Consider the following 14,435-nt stretch of genomic DNA (forward strand, 5'->3'; position numbering starts at 1 on the left):
AATACCCACATTTTTAAAGATTAGTAGCAAATTATGGGTCATTCCTAGCCATGCTGAATTAAAATTAATTTAGCATCTTGCTTTGAAATGTGTAACAGTTATCAAGTTAAAACTGCAATGTCTGTCATCTTGTATCTAAGTGTGTTACAGGTGTACCTCAAGTACATATGATCCTGGGCATTATTTTTTAACAGAAACTTTGGTACCACAGAGAGAAATTACATGGAAAGAATAAGAATAGGTTCTTGCAGGAAGGAAAAGAAGAGCTGTTCAATATGCTTCAACAACTATTTTATTCAACATTAACTATATGCACATGTGAAAGATCAGGTAGGCCTTTCATAAGTAAACAAAAACATTCTGAACCTTCTAGAGTCCACTCATTACCTGCTCTCCTTTTCTCTCTGTTTTGTTGCTCACACATGCTCAGTAACGGTTTCTGGAAGCATCTGTTATTTATTTCGACCCTTGTAGGAAAGCACATATAGCTACAGTAGGATCAGCTAGCATAGAATCCCATTCTTTCCCAGCTCAAGTTTATTGCACTGTTTACTGCAGACATGCTGCTGCACGCTGAAAGTCTGGTGTTTCTCCTGCCTTCCTTCACAATCCTCAATGCTGATGCTGCTAATAAACTTCCAACTATACAGAGGGCAAGATGGGAAAGAGAGTTGGCTGGGTATAAAAAGACTTTGTAATAAGGAGTTTCTTTGTCAGAGATTTTGTTAACAGTAGTGTGCCTTGTGGGGAATCTCCATCCACTGCTGCCTCACTTTCTATTCCACCACCACGTATCCCACCACTATGTATAGGTGTGGAGCATTCCATTCAGGTAATCACTCTAGTTCCACCTACTGAGAATTCCTAGGCAGTCTGTGGCCAAGTATAGGTATATTTAAACCACCAAATGTGAAGCCTTCTAGCCTTCACTACAAACAGCACAAAATCTTTTCCTTCTCTCTATCTCTGGTACCCATAAGGACTTCTTCCTGTCCCCCTTGTGGGTCATCAGTTGTGGGTCATTCGAAATGTTGTCAAGGTTCCTGCAATGGTTTATACAGTTGGCCCTCCTTATCCACAGATTTTTTTATCCACTGATTCAAGCATCCATGCCTTGAAAATATTCCCCAAAATATATAAATTCTAATAAGCAAACCTGGATTTTGCTATTTTATATAAAAGACACCATTTTACTGTGCTATTGTATATAATGGGACTTGAGCATTCACCAATTTTGTTATCCATGGGGGATCCTGGAACCAAACCCCAGTGGATACCAAGGACCCACTGTACCACTTTTATCCCTAACAGGACCCCACCACTTCAACTTCTGTTCTGCCACCATAGATAGCCTGTCTGAAACCCAGCTCTCACAAAGATAGAGCCCTGGTGGCGCAGTGGTTAAATGCCTGTTCTGCAGCCATTCACTCAGAACCACAAGGTTGCGAGTTCAAGACCAGCAAAAGGGCCCAAGCTCGACTCAGGTTTGCATCCTTCCAAGGTCGCTAAAATGAGTACCCAGACTGTTGGGGGCAAATTAGCTTACCTGCTCATTAGCTTACTTGCTGTTCACCGCTATGATCTTTGGAATAGCGGTATATAAATAAAACAAATTATTAAATTATTATAGTGATTTCGTAGGCCAAAAGTGTATAAAAGCAAAAATGACACTTTATTTACCGAAGTTAAACAGCAGATTATTTGTATGTAGCACTGAAACACCACACTTTCTTCTCTCAAATTAAATGAGGCCCTTGCCAGTAAATATCCACGCCCCATTGATTTGAATGGTAGCGTGCCTGTGCATGTGCCAATTTGTCCTTCCCCACTTGCAGACTTCAGGTCCTTGAATCAGGAGGGACGACTGTACTTACCTCAGACTCATACAATAAATCAAACAACATTTTTATATGCAAATCATTATGTGTCTGTACATGAAAATATACTCCATGACAACTCTTCCACTTTTGCCTAAAACAAACAAGTTCAAAATCGCTCAAAGTAATATAACAGGTGTGGAGACTACCCACATGTTGGACTGAAGCTCCCATCAACCCTACCTAGCATAGTCAGTGATTAGGGATGATGGAAATGATAGCTCAATAACGTTTGTAGAGCCAGTAATTTCACATCACTTTATTATAGAAACATTCAGGGGTAGCCATGTTGGCAATATAGACTGAATATACTATAGACATTTTGTATTCTTGATTGTGTTTTTACAACTTTTTGTGAGTTTTTAGTTAGTCCAGCACAGAAAAAGAAATAATGGAATTTCTAACCTTTCCTGGAAAAAAAAGAAGCAATTTGATTTTGAACATTACCTAATGTAGAGGCTAAGTAAATTATATTTTTCTTTCAGACTATTAGCCAGCTAATGAACTTAATTAAATATCATAGAGTAGGGGAAAGAATGTGTAGCCGTGTAATGTATTAGTCTCCAATAATGCACATGTGCCATTTGTAAAAGAAATAATGAAGTGATTTGGGTTTGATTCTTATCAATGTGGAAGCCATTTGGAGGTAGCTCCAGTAATACTTTTAAAATAGTGCATGATTTGTATGACTGACCTGGTATACATCCATGCTATTCAATTACATCTCCCTTATCTGAAATGCTTGGCACCAGAAGCATTTGGGATTTTTATTATTATTTTGGAATACCTGCATTTGCATATATATACATAATGAGATATCTTGGAGATGGGATCCAAGTCTAAACATGAAACGAAGTTTGTGTATATTGAACCATCAGACTGCAAGAGTGCCACTGTCTCAGCCACCCATTTTTGGAATATTTTGGAATTCTGGATAAGGGGGACTCAACCTTCTAATTAAAAAGATTGTAGGTACAGCGCTGTGTAAATTTACAGCACTATATAAATAAAGCTTAATAATAATAATAATAATAATAATAATAATAATAATAATAATAATAGCTTTTATACTACTTTAACAACAGTAGTGATGTCCTGTGAATTATTATAATTGGAACTTTAGAGAGCAGAATTTAGGATTCTATAGTGCCTCAACAGACTGTAAACCCTAGGATTCCATGCAGTGGAACCATGGCAGTTAAAACAGAATAAAAAATGCAGTAATTATGTAATATGAATGGGCTTTGGGTTCCTTTCATTGTAGCAGATATGCCTTCTCACAGGTCAGGAGTCTCTGGTTTGCAGTGGGTTGAGGAGCCACATCAGTCTCTTGACTGATATATTTTTGGGAAAGTATAGGTCCAACCACATCAGAGTAACTCCCAGGCTTCTCTGTGAACATGTGAGTTTTGATTCAAGTTGCAACAAAGGTATGTGGAGCCATGTTCTCATAGGCTTGGGACACTAGAGAGACCATTAGTAGAAACGTTGACACAATCTTCCGTCTTCCCTATCCAACTTCCCTAATTCTTGTAATAGCTTGGAGAATGTTTCCCAGCAACAGTATATTGTCATGAGCGTTCGCATTGTGAAGTATTTTGAGTTAGTTTGATCTTGAATGTGCAGTTGAGTACCAATAATTTTAAAGAACATCTACTAGTAGTAGTGGAGCTAGAACTAGTTTGTTGATATGAGTCGATATAGCCATCTTCATATTCTGCCTGGCTGTGGAGTTTGATGAGTCGCTGCACTCCAAAATTTGCCACTGGGGGACAGTACCTCATGTCATAATTCCTTGTCTGTGCCAGAGAATATTTTGTAACCCACAGGCTGGGCAGAAAGGAAGATATCTGTGGGGATTCGTTAATACTAGTTTCCTGATTTAAGGGAAAGGGGAGAGCCTGACTTTTAAAGAACCATTGAAGACTTGATAGTATGCAATTCCTTAGAATATAAATGAAAAAAAGGATAACACCTTCCCTAAAGCTACTAATCCAATTAGCTCCAATTGGATTAATTCAGGTTCTTAGAGGTACTTGCACAGCACTGTTGTATACAAACAGAAGCTGGGACATCTGTACCTTAAACTGCTTTAATCCATTTGAAATATGACACTGAAGACAGGCAAAGAACTGGTTGAGTACTGCTGCTTCAGGAATAAGATTGCAAAGTATGATGTTGTTTAGACATGGACATAGTGCCCAGGGTTGGCTCCTGGAGATTCCATGAGTAGGCATTTGCTGAGGCTTATCTGGGAGCCCACCATCTCTGTGTTACTATTCTATTACTGTTTTCAAAGGGGCAGACTTAGGGGATGGACAGACCACCCCTTTTAGTGTTGGAGCGGAGTTGCGGCAACTACATGCCGTGGGCCTGATCTGATCTTTCCATGGCTCCTTTTTGCACTGCAGAAAGGGTGCTATGGCCTTTCGGTGCTTCTTTGGTGCCACGTCATCTGGATGCAGCGTCAGAGGAGCACTGTGACGCTGCCCACCATGTGGTGCGGTGTGTGGTGTCACACCAGCATGGGGCAGGGTCAGGGCATGCAGCGTGCAGATGCCACACCCCCACTCCACCCTCAGGCCAGACTTTATTGCTGGTCTGTACTCCCGGGTGTTTTTCTTTTAACTGCTGCTTTTCCAGTGTTTTGGAATACATTTACGCCTTATACTAACAATAGCAATAGCAGCTTCATTTATATGCTGCTTCATTCTGTCTAAGCAGTCTCTAAGCGGTTTACAACTGTAAGCTAATTGCCCCCAACAAACTGGGTATTCATTTTACCAACCTTGGAAGGATGCAAGCCTGAGTCGAGCTCAAGCTCTGGCTAGTATTGAACTCACAACCTTATGGTGAGTGAGTGACTGCAGTACAGGTATTTAACCACTGCACTATCAGGGCTCCTAAACATAAAACAGCAGATTTATTCCATTTCATTCTAAGTTCCTTTTGCGTATCATTATGGGTCCATGGTTTGGAGATGTTTTCCTTCTTGGGATGTACTGTTACCTGCTGTTCCTACTTTTCATCCATTGCATGCATTTTTACCTTTGTAGAGGTGGGACAAACCTATATCAGTTCATGCTGCCCCATTTCTTCTCCTCCTCTTCCTAAGCAGATATTCCTTTTTAACCAATCCCATGTTCAGTTCTCTGTCATTTCCCCCCCACTGTTGCCAAGCAACAAGCCCTTTTCGTTCATGATGGCACTTTCAAGAACAAAACTGAAAGCGAAAAAGAATCTCATTAACACCCTAAAAATGTCTATACATGTCCTATGTCCTGCTTTGTTATCATGAGCCTTTTAGCCTTCTACAGCACTGGCCTTTTTTAATTTAAGAATGAACTTCCATGGATTAAAAACCATATCCGTTATGTATTGAGGGTTTCAGTGAAGCAGACTCATAGGGCTCTGTCTTGGAAGTCAGGACTATGAAATACAAATCAACAGAATGTATGTTGATCTCTTTCTGGTGGTCATCATCCAGGAGTTTTGGACAGAGTACCACCACGAGGAGGGGATAAGCATACCACACTCTGTACCTGTTTTTCCACAAGTACAGATAAACTGAAAATCAATCAGAAAAGTCAGAAAATGGGGGAGTGGATACCAGAGGGAGAAGTTATTCTTGAGAAACACAGCCATGTTTCTCTTATCATTAATGTGATACCAGAAGCAACATGTCCATGAAGAAAGCAACAATTTATGGTATGAAGAGACTCACAGAGAAAAGTAACCATATAAAACTGCTGTAGCTTTAATTTTTGGAGTTGATGTGGAATTAAATTTTGTTTGGAAGTTGATATGTGCACTTTAAATTCTGAATAAGAAGCTGGGGATGAACAACCATTTGAAAGACAATTCAGCTTTTTGCATTCTCCCAAAGAATTCACAAGATGAGAACATGAAGCATAAGAGAATTCTTGGCTTTCAAGCCATACCTCTGCTTCCAGTTAGAGGCATCCTAAGAATGTCATGTCCCAGGGCCCTCCAAACTCCTGGACCAAGTATGTTCATGTTGCAAGATAAATGGACCACTTACAGTACAAACTGGAGTGGACAGGACAAAATGAATAACTTATGCATGAATGGATCTGTGACATCACAGCCATGTCAGCACATACATTGAACTGGAGGACCAAAGTTGATAGTTATTTATGGATCATTTAGCCACTCCTTGAAAACTTTATTGCTTTTTATATTCCCCCTAAACCTCTCTGAATAATATAAATAGGCCACGATATATGCAGTAGAAGCATGAAGCATAAATATCTAGGGGCTATAATTATGCTGTGGGGCTTTGAAAATGTTAATTGGAAGCTGGTACTTGCCTTCAGAGCACATTCCTTCAAATTGTTTTAGGTATTCACATTGCATGAGGACTTGTAGGGAAACTAGTGACTAGTAGTAGCTGTGGCATTGAGTCAATAAGTATAGAAAAAGCTTGTATATAAAAATGTATGATGTCTGTGTAAGTGTAGTTCATCTTGTACAGATTGAGTATATCTTATCCAAAATTAAGAAATCTGAAATACTCCAAAATCCAAAACTTTTTGAGCTATGTACCTGTATTGTATTTGATAGGTTGGAGAGAGATGTGAAATGGCAGGAGGCATGGATATGTGCCAAACACAATGTTTGGATCAGGGATAGGCAACCTTTTTGAGCCAGGGGCCGGGTTGCTGTCCCTCAGACAACTGGGGGGCCGAAGCCAAAAAATAAATAATTAAATAATTTTGTAAATAAATAAATAAACAAACAAACAAACAAACAAACAAACCGGGACAAATGTAGGGCAAAAATTTCAAATGGAGGACACTTTTATAAAAAAATGGAGGGCATCTAAAAAATTTGATTTTTAAAAAAATGTTAATATAAATGCATGTTTCGGAGGCTTCTATAGACAATTGCCCCCCTTGCCCGCCGCTTGCCCCCCTTGCCCGCCTCCTCCTGATAGGCCAAAGGCCCCACGCCCTCACGCAACAGGCCAAAGGCTCCGGCGGCAATCGGCGGCAGGACCGGGCTGGGGCCGGTCCCAAGGCCTTGCCGGGCCGCATCCGGCCCGCGGGCCGCAGGTTGCCTACCCCTGGTTTGGATTCTCACCATTTCACAGATCTTCTGTCTCTCTCCACCCTCATTTATATGCAAACACAGATACTTCAAACTAAAAAAAAAAAATCTGGAATACGGAACACTTCTGGTTCCAAGCATTTTGGATAAGGGATACTCAACCTATACTTATAGGCATATCCCCTTACCCAATACATTGTTCTAAGGAAGCAAACAAGGGTGAACTTAACAAAATGCTCTTGGTCCCAGTTCTGTAGCCCAGAGCTGTTCTGGATAAATTTAATGCAGACTGTATCCAGTACATTCATGGTCACAGTGTCTTAATAGCAAGCGGTGCTGTGTGAGCCTGTAGTCTTTGGGTCAGGGGGAACCTGCTTACTCCATCAAACCATTGACCTCTTGTGAAGTCAAAGGTTTTCATGGTCGGCATCCATAGATTTTTGTGGATTTTTCGGGCTATGTGACCATGTTCTAGAAGATTTTATTCCTGATGTTTCACCAGCATCTGTGGCTGGCATCTTCAGAGAATGCTGGCATGGAAGTGAGTGGGGTATGTATATACTGTGTGACACTAGGTTGGGAGGAGTAATTTACATATTAGTCTGTGTATTATTCTGTTGTTGAATGGCAAGACCTCAGGGTGGGAGGATATGCAAGGAGGATTGGTGTCTGCTTACTTAGTGGTCCATTGTCTTCTTGGAAAAAACTCTGATCCTGGATGGTTTTCATTTGCATTTTGCTAGGTCTTAATTTTGGTGTTTTTCATGACTGGCAGCCAAAATTTGTTTACTTTAAGGGTTTCTTCTTTCCTGTTGAAGTTGTCCAGGTGTTTGTGGATTTCAGTGGTTTCCCTGTGCATTCTGACCTGATAGCTGTTGGCATGGTCCAGAATTTCAGTGTTTTCAAACAGCACTTTATGCCTGGGATGGTTTATAACATGTTCTGCTACGGCTGATTTTTCTGGCTGAGACACTGAAGACTGAGTCAGCCAGTAAGATTCTGTGGTCAACTTCCAGCGCAAGCATACCCTATAGAAGTGTTCTCTCTTGGACTGGAAGTTGCTTGTTTCATTGAAAATAATAGGGTTTCCTGTTATCCACAATTTCAGGTATCCGTGGCTGGTGTCTTGGAACGTAACCTCCATGGATATAGAAGTCATGCTGTATTCTGCTTTTGATGCCACTTGCATTCTATCCTGGTATCCTAGGATGAAGGAGAGGTTAGGGAAAATTTATAATAAACAAACAAGATACACTGTGTGTTTGCTGGTTTTGCTGCATTAATTTCCAGTGAGAGCATGCAAAATTTAAGCCCGTGGTGGCTATAGAAAAGTATTTTGAGAAGGGAACAAATCTATACCTGCAGGCAAAGTGTGAAGTGCTCTGGTCATATGATGAGCTGTGTGCTAATCGAAGTTGACAACTGTCTCAAAAGGGATTAGCACTATCATTGCCAAACTCTAGAGTTTAACTTTCCACATATGTTAAATATAAAAGAAAATTTTAAAATCAGTAAGTGCTTTTATAAGTCATTTAAGCTGTTCCCCTTGAATCTGGGGAGACCCAAGTCTACAGTTTTCCCATATTTGTGGAATGTTTTTATCATTATGAGATTTAGATTGCAACCCTGTACACATATGCCTAGAAGTAGAATTTATTTGTGTAGGGAATTTATTTGTGAATAAACATGTCTGTGGTTGTGCTCCATACTGGGGCCAATTTCAGAGAGGAAGAGTAAGGAAATGGAGTGACTGGAAGAATACTCTTGTCCATATAACTAAACACTGAGAAATAAATTTGAAATTATACAAGCACAAGATGACTCATGTCCCAACTCCACCCCCAGGGCATCATGGTGCTCCTTCGGCGCTGTGTCCATATGACACAGCGCCGAAGAAGCACCATATAGCCATGCCACCACAGCTATGGTGCCCTCTCAAGGGCACAAAAAGGAGCCCCTTTCTGTGGCTCCTTTTTGCACCCTCAAAAGGCTGGATTGGGGCTGTGGCATGTGGCTGCTGCGGCCACGATCCAGCTAGGAAAGGGGTGACATACTGCTGCCCTTTAGGGGCTGTATGTACAGCCCCTAAGTCTGCAAGGTATCAAGGAAAATGAAATGAAAAGTTAATGACCCCTCTCATGTGTCATCATTGAGTGTGTGGTCTCAAGGTGTATGAGTCATCCTATTGATTAGGACCCTAATTGTGTAGTGCAACATCTCTACCATGGGCCAATGTATGCAGTGTAGCCAGAATAAATTACTTTTTTTGGAATACAACTTCCAGAATCTTCCAGATTTTCCCATGGTATACCATAGTTGGCCCACAAATTCAGCCACCCATGGTTTGATTTTTTTTTAAAGAAAAGGTAAAGAAATTCCAAATAGTAAACCTTGATTTTGCCATTTTATATGTAGGGTTGCCATAATTGTCCACTATTACCAGGGACAAAATGTGGAACAAATTCTAGACCAAACTGTAGGACAACTGCAGGACAAAACTCAGCCCAAAATGTAGGACATTTAAGAAAAATGGAGGACCTTAAATGTCTTACATTTTGGGCTGAATTTTGTCCTGCAGTTGTCCTACAGTTTGGTCTCGAAGTTGTCCTACATTTATAATACAGGACACCATTTTACTACACAATTGTATATAATGTCCACAGATTTAGGTATCCACAGGAAGTCCTAGAACCAAATCCCAGGAGATACTAAGAGCCCACTGTATATGGATGCCCCAGTCTATATGATTGCACAGGGTTTGGAAGGGTCAATATGCAGTGATCAGTGCTGAGCCCTTACTTAGATGACTTCAATTTTGGATGTTCAAAGAGATAAAATAGAATTCATTAATCTTACTGTTACTGAATGTTGAGATATATGGATTTCTGAACAGGATACATGAAGTGTTTTATTCCTTAAAAAAGACATGGCCCTCCAGATGTAGTTGGATCACAACTTCCATCAGTCCTGGCTAGCATTGCCAGTGGTGAGGAATGTTGGCGGGTGTATTCCAAAGAGCCTGAAAAGGTCTCTATGGCCTGTTACAGACTGCCAAAATAAAGCTGCTTCGGGTCTCTTTGGAGGTATGCTGTTTAAATAATGCATGCATCCTAAGAACCTGGAAGCTGCACTCCAGTGCTTAGGAATGGAGTGTGGCTTTGGCACGACCTCTGGACTCTTAGGACCCATGCATCATTTAAATAGCATACCTCCAAAGAGACCCGAAGCAGCTTTATTTTGGCAGTCTGTAACAGGCCATAGTCTCCATTCCTAGTATAAACGTCTGAAAGTGTGCACACTAAGGGACCACTTCATATGTTTTGCTTTAAATAGCTCAGAGATCTCATTCTGTTGGCGTAAGTAGTCTTTCCACTAATGCAGGTTGCAACTATTTCAGAGCACAATTGTGTCTTAATTTCTCATACTATTTTGTCATCTGGTGGCTAACCATCTCACAACGAGTCTCACTGTACTTAGCTAAGTTAGTCTTTAGACAGCAGCCATGTAGTCCATCATTGGGACTGTACTTAAACTAAAGTATTAATGGCTTGGCAGAGCTTGTACTGTGCTGGCTAGGGTCAAATCCATGCCACAGTGGGCTGCCAGAGTAGGTCTTTGTAGAGTTTCACATGTTATACTACTGTAAACTGATGTGATCATTCTGGAATGTGATTCAAAATCATATTAATTGTTGTTGTTTTTAAAGGTATGTACATTTTGAATATGTGGTATTCAATGATGCAAGGATCAGAAGATTAACCACTGTGGCAAAAAGATGAATCATGAGTGCGCAAATTGGATGTTACCTTTATTTTTGGATAGCACAATAATGTAATTTAACAAAAACACTTTTCTGTATTTTGAAGAGAAAGGGCAAAGAAGAAGCTGTTGATGCTGTTTGGAACCAATTTGTAGAAAACTTCCTAAAGATAACAACAGGATGATGTCTTTATTCGTACCAACTGAAATGTCACAAAATAGTTCGGTCAGTTCCTCCTGTGAACATTGGCGCGTTACAGACTGCCCAAAATGGCCGGTCTGCCACCGCCATCATTTGCAGTGCGCACTCGCAACATCATTAGCGCTGCGTGACGTCCAGACGCTATGCGTCCATGACGTCAAAATGGCGCCCCCCGTGTGGACGGGCACTGCCATTTTGTACGTACCCAGTACGTACTAGGGTTAGGGGCGTCAGGAAGTGACGCCCCTTCCTAACCCTAGTACGTCCTGAGGACGTACTATATTCCCATCCGGAACTGGCCTTGGAGACTATAGTCAGTCTTGCTTATTGTATTCTGTAAAGCCATTTTGTGACACAGTGGCCATGTCTGTATGTAATGATAGTCCTGGATTTCTGAGATCTTTGGCTCACTGTTCACAAACAGTGTACTAGAACCCATTGGCTTCCTTTTGGCTCTTTATGTCAGTAGGAACAGTTGATGTAACCAAAAACTAATCAAGAATTTAAAGCTTAGTGGTATGTCTGAAACAGATTCCTAGTTTCTTAATCATTTGACCAAGCCAGAACCTGGTCAGGGTTTGTAGTTGGTTTTTGATTCCTGGCTTAGTTAGTAGTGATAACAGCTTGTATTTAACTCTTAGGATTTCAGTTCCTGACTACTGGTTATTTTGGCTGTTGCCACTAGTGGGAGGAGCAAAGCAGGAGTAGTTGGCCTGTAAAGTATTCATGCATATCCTACTGTTCAGTGCCAAATAAGAACTCTCCAGAATTCTGGTTTATTGTTACATGTGAATATGGCCAACATAGGCAAAGTAGATTAACACAGAAGCAAGCTCTGTTAAAACTAATTGTTTTTATGTGTTGCTCTGTGTGAGAGGCAAGGGTCATATAGCCTTCCAGAGGTTCTTTGACTGCAGCTCCAAGTATTCCTCACCATGGGCTACTCTGGCGAGGGCTGCTGGAAATTGCAGACCAGCAACATCTGGAGGGCCGCATGGTTCTCATCCTTGCTCTATAGTGAAATTATTTGAGAAGGATTAATATTTAATGTTAGGTAAAGAAAAAAAATAAAAAGGTATGTGTTATCAAACTAAAACCAACAAGCAAAACACCAAGAGCTAAGCTCTTATCATTTAGGGACAAAGCAAAATAGTGGTGATAAAGTTTTTTCATATTGACAAGGCAAAAGCAGAGAAGATAGATATGAAACAATGGTAGCGGTCAGGCATTATAATGCAACTTCTAATTGAGACTGTACCACTTACAGAATACAAGCAGAGCATGGATATAAAAAAGCCTTATACATGACTCCAGTATCTGCTCCTATCACAGCAAGTGTTTTACATAGAGGTATCTTTGTAAACAGGTAGATTAGATGAATATATGAATACATCTTTTGGTGTCTGCTAGGCTTGATAGACGAAATGTAACCCCAGTTTTCATAGATAAGTTATCTCTGCCTACCATATGTTGAGGATTAAGTTAAGAGCTGGATTATGTCCTGCTTGTGAGCTTCCATGAAACAAATGTGCAGTCATTGTTGGACAGGTTGCTGAGCTAATCCAGCACAGATTTCTTGCTTTAATACTGGTGTGCACTCCCTCTCTCACTGTGAGATTTGTACCTTGCAAAGTTTTCTCACAATCTGCTCCCTATCCCCTCCAGGTCAAAATATGATAACCCCAGGTTCATCTTTATAAACTTTGGTTGAAAATTAAAAGTTCTGTTTCAGGCCTTACTTCTAGCACCACTTGCTGAGGCCAGAGCCTATGTGAATACACGTATCTCCTTTGCTTCTTCTTGGGTGAACTGTGAGTCTGCTACTTTTCAGAACTACTCTTTTGTATTCCATAGCCTACTAAGACAAACAATGGTTTGCATGACAGATCCCCTTTCCAGGCTGGCTCCACATTTCCAAACCTTTGAGCTCTTGTCACTTACCTTGCCCCTAAAGATCCCTCCATTGATTTGGTACTTGCACCTAAAGGTAATTCCTAGATGGACCATTGGCTGTGTTGTTCTGTGGGTTCACTGTGGTAAGCTTGGCAAAACGTAACAGGAATAGCCAGACACAGTTGTAAAAACGAACAAACAAGTAGAAGTTTATTAATAGACAATTAAATCACTCATTAACCCCTGAACTATTTAGTTATTTGTAGCTCCCCATATCCCTCTTCAGTCTTTTCCGATGGCTTACTGTTCTAACTTTATTATAGTTTTTCCCTGTCTCAATGCCATCTTTCCCCTATATATCCCTGCCATCTTTTCCTTACCTCTGTGCCATCTTTCTCCTATATCTCTGCAGTCTTTTCCCTCTGTCTAGGCCATCCTTTCCCCTGTCTGCCTTCTGTCAGAGATAAGCCTCAGTTTGCTATCCTTTCTCCTCTATGGGCCTCCTTTCACAGCATTCTCTGGGCTCTGTTTGACTGGCACCAACCAGGGTTGCTCGACCCCTCCCTTCATAGTTGGCTTCTACTACAGAGACAAAAAGGATACTGTAGAAATAGAAAATGTGCAGAACAGGGTAACCAAAATGATCAAGCACAATTCCTCTAGGAGGAAAAATTCCAACACTGGGGGTTCTCCATTTGTTTTTGTTTACTTAACATTTGTGCCACAGTACAAATACTTTGTACAAAGTACCTTCACCATGTTGTGTACATCACATGGCAGCAATGCCAATTAAGTTCATTTCAGTTCCAGGTTGTAACAAAACAAATATGTGGAAAAGTCAAGGGTGCGTGTGAATACTTCTGCAAGGCACTAGTAACATCCAGTCTCAATGAGGGTGTACTTCTTAATATCATTCGTTTGGGAAACAGAAGGATGTTTCACGTTGTGTTTGTGGACTTTCAAATGGCCATCAGGTTGGCCACTGTGGGGTGAATGCTGGACCAGGCCAGCTTTGGGGGCCAGTGCAGTCAGGTTCTTCTTGGGTTTTATCTGCAACCTTAGCTTTGCTCATTTCTTCAAACTAGGTTAATCTGACTTTTTTTCCCTTTCTGGGTTTTGTCTAACCAGAGCTGGTCAGTTCTTCCACCTGGAAGAGCAGGGATATCCAAGTTGGTGGAAGGAGCCCAATCCTTTCCTCCCTAACCCTGTTTTTCTTCCTATCTCAGCTTCCATTGTGATTTTAGAATTACCAGTACCTAGAAATATTTATACTATGCTACTATTACTTGCAACTACTGATTATATGTCCATTGATAGCTATAACACTAAACTAGATGGATATGAATTTGGCTGTTTCTTTTACTGATATCTGAAAAATCAGTAAGCAGAACAATGGGCAAGAAACATGACAAAATTCTAGTTTAAGGTTATAGCTAGTAGTTCTTAGAATTGGCATTCCTAATTCTCATATTGCTAGAGCCAGCATGGTGTAGCAGTTTGAGGTTTGACTCTGGAGACCAGGATTCGAATCCCTGCTGGGCCATGGAAACCCACTGAGTGACCTTGGGCAAGTCACACTTTTCCAGCCCCTCCTATGAACAAATCTTGCTAAGAAGACACTATGTTAGGTTCGT

At 40.8% G+C, this 14,435-nt stretch overlaps 1 protein-coding gene across 1 annotated transcript in view; it reads left to right on the forward strand.

Moving 5' to 3' along the window:
* LOC149312222 (protein phosphatase 1H) overlaps positions 1 to 14,435 on the forward strand; it is a 100,210-nt gene that overhangs the window by 35,183 nt on the left and 50,592 nt on the right. The window lies entirely within an intron of this gene.

Source organism: Sceloporus occidentalis, unplaced genomic scaffold, assembly GCF_023333645.1.
Source record: "Sceloporus occidentalis isolate IW3139 unplaced genomic scaffold, rSceOcc1.0.p SCAF_5, whole genome shotgun sequence".
Lineage (NCBI taxonomy): Eukaryota > Metazoa > Chordata > Lepidosauria > Squamata > Phrynosomatidae > Sceloporus > Sceloporus occidentalis.